Source organism: Danio aesculapii, chromosome 4 (assembly GCF_903798145.1).
Source record: "Danio aesculapii chromosome 4, fDanAes4.1, whole genome shotgun sequence".
Taxonomy (NCBI): domain Eukaryota; kingdom Metazoa; phylum Chordata; class Actinopteri; order Cypriniformes; family Danionidae; genus Danio; species Danio aesculapii.
This window is the reverse complement of record NC_079438.1, coordinates 10,943,907-10,951,859: the sequence shown is the minus strand read 5'-3', so window position 1 is coordinate 10,951,859 and position 7,953 is coordinate 10,943,907. Positions and strand designations below refer to the sequence as shown.

Below are 7,953 nucleotides of genomic sequence, written 5' to 3'. Positions count from 1 at the left end.
TATTATTATTTAAAATAAAAATGATTACATTATATTAAAATATTATTATTGATAATTATATCCAGTTCCTTTAAAACTTTGCTTAAATATAAAACCAAAAAGTAAATAACTGCTTGGTCTGACAAGTTTTCAGGACATTTCAGCACAACACTGTTTAACTAACTGCCCGATGGCCTTAAATGATTTGCCACCTTCTAAAATAATTTTTTATATTTCTAGATGTCACAGTACAACACCTGTAAAAAACACAACCTAGGAAGCGTGGAGGGTGAAGGTAAGCCTATCTGTTACCTCTTTAAACTGCTAACTTCATACAGTATAATTATATAAATGTTAACACTGTATACAAAAGATGAAATAGAACTGTCACCCTATTTTACTTCCAGTGAATACAACGAAACCAATAAAGCAAGAAATACTGATGTGGCAGAACAAGGCAGAAGTGTTACAAAATAAAGTTAATGAGCTGGAAGCCTTGAACAGTGAACTTCGCCAGCAGGTAGTGGAGCTTTCAATGCAGCAGCAAAGTAAGAGCTGAACATATTGTTTTGTATAATGTATGAGTTAATACAGACACTGTGTACATTAGTTTGTAGAGATTAGACTGGTTGTTAGTGGTTTTCATGTTTTAATTCTTAAAGTGTATTTTAAGCTGTTTCTAATAGTATATTGCTAAAAAACTTCATTGAAATTTGGATATTGCATTTGTATTGATTTTACATTCAGATGATCTGATTCCTGGTACATCAGTTGGACGTGAAGAATCCAGACCTGTTGACCTATTTAGTGATGAGAACGCATCAACGGATGTAGAGTCATCAGTGACAGACGAATCCTGTGATGACGCCTCTTCCTGTTCCAGTTCAGAAGAGACTCAGAGAAGAAAAACTAAAGCAAGAAACAGAGAAAGAACAAGAAGAAGGACAAGAAGAATAAATATGACAAGATAAAACGAGATCGTTTTAATTTTATTCTAGTTATTTCTGTTTACATCATAATGAATGATACCATTTGTTTTCTTTTTAAAATAACAGTTTGGTGTGTCATTTGTTTCAATTGTCTCCTCTCTATGCAATCCACAATTAAATGTGTTTTTGAAAATCTTTCACAAGCACATGTACACGCTCTCTCTCTCTCTCTCTCTCTCTCTCTCTCTCTCTCTCTCTCTCTCTCTCTCTCTCAGACAAACATGCTCTTTCTCTCACACACACATACAGTTCATGCTCACTCTCTTATACACTCACACACACTTGTACATGCTCTCACTCGCACACACACAAGTACACATGTACATGCGCTCTCTCTCTCTCTCTCTCTCTCTCTCTCTCTCTCTCTCTCTTTCAGACACACACAAGTACATGCTCTCTCTCTCACACACAGTCTTATACACAATCACACACACCAGTACACACACTCACTCTTGTACATGCTCTCTCACACACACCTACATTCTATCTCTCTGTCTCAAATGTACCTTTTTCACGCTCTTACACACACACAGATGTGCCAGTGTTAATGATACTTCTTTCTATAATTTTACGTGCTCATTAGGCTTAGGATAGGTGGTTGCATTGTGATTATTTGGTCATGAAGGTATTAATTGTTTTAAATTGTTTTTCAGCTAATAATGTTCGTGATGTCATACATCGCTACAAAAGACTTTTGAAGCTGACAAGACAAGGAGCAACCATGACCAGAGCATTCCAGAGAGATCTCGAAATGCAGTGGCCCAGCTCGCTCCAATTGCAGAGCTGTACTTTGCTAACAGGGAGCAATTTAACAGCATCAGCTTCACACCAGGAAAATGAACAGAGTTCGCTCAAAAGTGTAGAGAGCTCATTGTTGGAGATGTTCACATAAAAGTCCTATCAATGAAAAGGAAGGGTTCACTTTTGCCTTTTTGTCTGAATAAGTGATTAGAGGATATTTGCTGTCGCTTATTGTTAAGGCCATGTTTATTGTATGTTTCTTTGTTCAATAATGTTTCTGTTTACTGTTAAAATGTAGAAGCAAAAAAGTAGAGCACAATAAGCTCAGCTTATAATGCCAAAAATATATATTATATTGAGATCAGATGCAAAAACCTTTAAATGCTGTCTAAATTCATTAAATTTCTTTCCCTTTTTTAATCCTGGGTCGCCACAGCGGAATGAACCACCAACTTATTCAGCACATGTTTTATACAGCAGATGCCCTTTCAGCTGCAACCCATTACTCGGAAACATCCATACACACTCATTCTCACACATATTCACTACTGACAATTTGAGCCTACTCAATTCACCTATACCACATGGGTTAGGACTTGTGAGGGAAACTGGAGCACTCGATGGAAGCCCACGCCAACATGGTATGCCACAGAAATGCCACCTGACCCAGCCGAGGCTCAAACCATCGACCTTCTTGCTGTGAGGCGAACATGCTACCCACTGCGCCACCATGCCGTCTGTATTTCTAAAATTAGTTTTTTTTCTATGTTAAAGACAATGAAAAAAAACATTCTTTGCCACAAAATAGTTAAATTACTGAACTGAGCCTGAAGAAATAGCGGCTGCATGGTGGTGCAGTGGGTAGCACGTTCGCCTCACAGAAAGAAGGTCAATGGTTAGAGCCTTGGCTGGTTCAGTTGGTGTTTCTGTGTGGAGTTTGCTTGTTCTCCTGGTGTTCGCGTTGGTTTCCTCTGGGTGCTCCGGTTCCCCCCACAAGTCCAAAAACATGTGGTAGAGGTGAATTGGGTTAGCTAAATTGTCCTTAGTTCACGTGTGTGAATGATTGTGTATGGATGTTTCCCAGTGATGGGTTGCAGCTGTAAGGGCATCCGTTGCATAAAAACATATGCTGGATAAGTTGGCGGTTCATTCCGCAGTGGATGTAACAACAATTGTTCTTAATTGTCCTGAACCAAATGTTTTCTTCAGCTTAATTACCTGGGCTGTTAATTTTTTTATTTTATTTTTGTTTTGACAGCAATAAATTAAAAGCAGTTGGACCAACTAATGACTCTGGTATTTTGTTGATTCACGTCCGCTATTTTCAGCGTGAGTCGAAGCGATATCACTAAAGGAACACGCTACATCTATTTTTAGATGCAAGGCTCATTGGGCTCAACACAAGAGCAATATTCTCCACATTATCGCTCTAATCGGAATTATTGGTTGTATCTTTAGGTAGGTTTGCAAACGTGTACTTCTCAATAAGTCTTCCTTATACTTCAGCCGTTTGCATTTCTCGCGATCCCAGAAGCTCCCTGTGATCTTAACTAGCATGCGTTTTAGAATTCTAAACATCGGTTTCTATCAGGGTACACTCAAGTCGACGGCTGGGCGCCTCGGACCGCTGCAGACTTGAATTGCCGTTGTGTGTACCCTGATAGAAACCTATGTTTAGAATTAAAAAATGCGTGGCGCGATGATTCGGAACACTTCATGTTTCTGCCCCGCCACAGAGAATGTCTGGTGTGCCGTGTCGCGGCTTCGAGCGGCGCATCCGGTGCCTCAGTAAAAGTTCATTCAGTGTGCGTGGTTATTAGTTTCTGTGTACAAGCTCGGCACTTGAAACTAGCACACAGTTGGCTGTAAAACTGTACAAAGACACATATGATTTTGTACTCTCTGCTTGGTCTGTGTCCGAGTCATACATGTACGACTGATTGCTGAACCTCTCACTCCTGCTCCTTCTCTGTCTGCTTGTCAGACTCTGTTGCAAACGCAGAGCGGGTGAGCTCATGGCCCCGCCCATTGTTACGTTGGCGGGAAGCCGAAACTAATTTACATGTAAAGCAACACACCCATAAATCAGCGAACTGTGTACACGCCCCCAACATGACACTTTTTAACACATTATAATAAAAAAATCTGAATTGTGTTTTAAACTGAACCTAAACTGGCACACTCAGAAGAACCATAATATTAATATTAAATCATAAAAAAGAGGTAAACTATGTGCCCTTTACAGTAAAATAACTGTCTACTGAAAGTTAGGTTAAATGCAACAAATAGTTAATTGAACACTCTTAGATTGTACCTAACCCTAATTTTATATTTGATTAAAGTTCATGTTAAAATATGTTGCGTTGCTAATTATAGGCATCTGAATGTTTACTCAAAGTCTATTCATAAACTGGATAACAACTACATGCAGACAATAACAACAAACATCTTGGTGGTCAATGTTCTGAAAACTTGTTGAGGATTTGTTGCATATCTACTAATACATTGTTGAACATCTGTTGAAGATTTGTTACAAATCTACTGAAACACTGTTGAACATCTACAACCTAATTTGGTAACACGTAACTTACCAAGTTTATTAAATGTTGAGGATTTGTTGCATATCTACTGATAAACTGTTGAACATCTAGAACCTAAATTGGTAACACTTATCTTACCGAAAGTTTAATAAATGTTTACATGCTGTAGACATTGTATTGATTGCCTAAGAACATTTAAAGACAATCTACAGATGCTATCCAGATAAAAGTAAACAGATAAGAACTTGAAAAGTAACTTATGGTCAGCAGACTATCTAAAGGGGGACCATCAAAATAAAGTGTTACCCGGCTCCTTTTCGTTGGCATCTTGTTGAAGGCATACAAAAAATCCATGACAAATAATTGGCGAAATGGCCCAGTGGCCAAGGGATAAGGCATCAACCTCCGGGGCTTGGGATTGTTGGTTCAAGTCCCATCTGGGTTGTCTTTGAAGGTCTCACTTCAATTTGGGAGCAATGTTTGGTGGATGAAACACGGTAGCTGTGAAAACCTTCTTGAGATGTGTGTGCATGTCATTAACTTTCTGCATTGCCATGCATATTACCTCTTATGACTAAAAGGGTAACGAGATACCTAACTTGAAAGGCCATTTTGAATCCTGCATGGTGCCTACAGAGAAGAGACTGTGTACAAAGACAAAAATGGTGCTTACATATAAAGCTGGTGGGTTGTTCAAGATCCATAAACAAATTTAACAACCGAATTATTGCCGCTCCTTTTTTTGTCTGTATAATTGTACATGTTAGACTGATTTAGATCAGAAGTCCACTAAATGTTCATTCACTAAAGTCACAGCAAAAGCTGTTACAATTAACATAGAAACATCATAGTGAGCACAGCTCCGTCTCTTTTTCAATGACAGGCATACGGCTCATCCGGGATTTGAACCCTTGACCTCTCGCACCCAAAGCGAGAATCATACCCCTAGACCAACGAGCCCTGTAGAAGCAGTGTGCAGTGCCACAAAAATTCTGTGAGACTGATCCAATCTACTCTTTGTTCATGTTGCTTTTGTTACGTGTGTCAGCAACTCCCTGGAGGCATATTACAGTTCACAGGCAGTAAATACAGCCTAGTGGCCTAATGGATGAGGCACCAGCCTTCGAAGCTGGGGATTGTGGGTTTAAAGTACCAACTGGGTTGTGTTTGATGCTGTTCCTTTTAAGTTGACTGTGCAAGACAATCCAGTGTTCCCTTTAAAAAGCTAGGTTCATACCCTTAGGTCAAAAAGACATGACAATGGAAAACTCCTCAGAGAAGCTGTTTTGTCATTAGGTGTACACACCAGATCGTCTGAATGCAATATGGCATAGGGATCCTAAAGTACTGTTTTTCTGAGTTACAAGAACTTCCTGAGCCATACATCAGATACAACAAAGACTAGTATTGGCTTAATGGATGAGGCACCAGCCTTCGAAGCTGGGGATTTTGGGTTCAAGTCCCATCTGGGTTGTCTTTGTTGGGTTACATTTAAGTTGTGTGAAACAATTCCGACTGGTCATCTCAAAACTTAGGCGTGATGATCCGAGGACAATTGTTAGCTTCGAATTCTCAGACTTGCTGAGGCGTAGGGCTCGTCCGGGATTTGAACCCGGGACCTCTCGCAACCGAAGCGAGAATCATACCCCTAGACCAACGAGCCCTGCAGAATCAATCTGCAGTGCCACAAGGAATTCTGTGAGACCAATCCAATCTACTCTTTGTTCATGTTGTTTTTGTTGCGTGTGTCAGCAACTCCCTGGAGGCATATTACAGTTCACAGGCAGTAAAAACAGCCTAGTGGCCTAATGGATGAGGCACCAGCCTTCGAAGCTGGGGATTTTGGGTTCAAGTCCCATCTGGGTTGTCTTAGTTGGGTTACATTTAAGTTGTGTGAAACAATTCCGACTGGTCTTCCCAAAACTTAGGCGTGATGATCTGAGGACAATAGTTAGCTTCGAATTCTCAGACTTGCTGAGGCGTAGGGCTCGTCTGGGATTTGAACCCGGGACCTCTCGCACCCGAAGCGAGAATCATACCCCTAGACCAACGAGCCCTGCAGAAGCAATCTGCAGTGCCACAAAAATTTCTGTGAGACCGATCCAACTACTCTTTGTTCATGTTGTTTTTGTTATGTGTGTCAGCAACTCCCTGGAGGCATATTACACTTCACAGGCAGTAAAAATAGCCCAGTGACATAATGGATAAAGCACCAGCCTTCGAAGTCCACTAAATGTTCATTAACTAAAGTCACAGCAAAAGCTGCTACAATTATCATAGAAACACCTTGGATTGCACAGCTCCACCTCTTTTCCAAAGACAGGCGTAAGGCTCGTCCGGGATTTGAACCGGGGACCTCTCGCACCCTAAGCGAGAATCATACCCCTAGACCAACGAGCCCTGCAAAAGCAAACTGCAGTGCCACAAAAAATTCTGTGAGACCAATCCAATCTACTCTTTGTTCATGTTGTTTTTGTTACGTGTGTCAGCAACTCCCTGGAGGCATATTACAGTTCACATGCAGTAAAAATAGATAAGGATAAGGCATCAGCCTTCGAAGCTGGAGATAGTGGGTTCAAGTCCCATCTGGGTTGTCTTTGTTGGGTTACATTTAAGTTGTGTGAAACAATTCCGACTGGTCTTCTCAAAACTTAGGCGTGATGATCTGAGGACAATAGTTAGCTTCGATTTCTCAGACTTGCTGCACACTTCAAATAAGATTCATCCAATCTTGCTTGAATGTCACGTTACAAACCTAAATGGTTCCGCTAAGCTTTGGTAATGGAGATCTTGACTTCAAGTACCCCGTGGCTTTCAACTAATGGTCTCATGTAAGGTGGATGATGATGAAATGCAAACAAGGAAATAGCTGCAGAAAGGTTGTGATTTCAAGTTAATGAGAGTGGCCTTGTCTGGAATTTGAAACTCAAGACCAGTCACACTATACGCGAGAACCATACCCCAGGACCAATGAGACACGAATGTGGATGATTGCACAAAGAAAATGTTTGTCCATTAGTTGCACACATCTTTTTTGACGGAATGCAAACTGGCATCGAGATCCTAAAGTGCAGTTTTCCATGCGTTGGCATCTTGTTGAAGGCATACAAAAGATCCAGGACAAATGATTGGCTAAATGGCCCAGTGGCCTAATGGATAAGGCATCAGCCTCCAGGGCTTGGGATTATTAGTTCAAGTCCCATCTGGGTTGTCTTTGAAGGTCTCACTTCATATTAGGAACAATGTTTGGTGGATGAAACACGGTAGCTGTGAAAACCTTCTTGAGATGTGTTTGCATGTCATTAACTTCCTGCATTGCCATGCATATTACCTATTATGACTAAAAGGGTAACGAGATACCTAAAGCGAAAGGCCATTTTGAATCCTGCATGGTGCCTACAGAGAAGAGACTGTACAAAGAAAAAAATGGTGCTTACATATAAAGCTGGTGGGTTGTTCAAGATCCATAAACAAGTGTAACAACCGAATCATTGCCACTCCTTTTTTTGTCTGTATAATTGTACATGTTTGTGGTGGGGAGAGCGTGGCTGAACACCCGAAAGGGGGAGAGAGAGAGTGGAGACACCGGCGGCTGGTCAGTAGCCCAATCAGAAATAATTAATAACACCTGTTTTCTCTAGTGATTGGGTCGGAGAGACGCCTTAAGGGAGCGAGAGAGACCAGTCGAGAGAGAGAGAGAGCGA

General features: G+C 40.9%; 1 protein-coding gene and 4 non-coding genes across 5 annotated transcripts in view; 1 reads left to right on the top strand and 4 right to left on the bottom strand.

Moving 5' to 3' along the window:
* LOC130222065 (zinc finger protein 850-like) overlaps positions 1 to 7,953 on the top strand; it is an 80,297-nt gene that overhangs the window by 26,958 nt on the left and 45,386 nt on the right. The gene's annotated exons all lie outside the window — the stretch shown is intronic.
* On the bottom strand, positions 5,138 to 5,209 carry trnap-ugg (transfer RNA proline (anticodon UGG)). Its single transcript has one exon. It is a non-coding gene; the product is annotated as a tRNA-Pro (tRNA).
* On the bottom strand, positions 5,841 to 5,912 carry trnap-cgg (transfer RNA proline (anticodon CGG)). Its single transcript has one exon. It is a non-coding gene; the product is annotated as a tRNA-Pro (tRNA).
* On the bottom strand, positions 6,234 to 6,305 carry trnap-cgg (transfer RNA proline (anticodon CGG)). Its single transcript has one exon. It is a non-coding gene; the product is annotated as a tRNA-Pro (tRNA).
* trnap-agg (transfer RNA proline (anticodon AGG)) lies at positions 6,578 to 6,649 on the bottom strand. The gene has a single exon. It is a non-coding gene; the product is annotated as a tRNA-Pro (tRNA).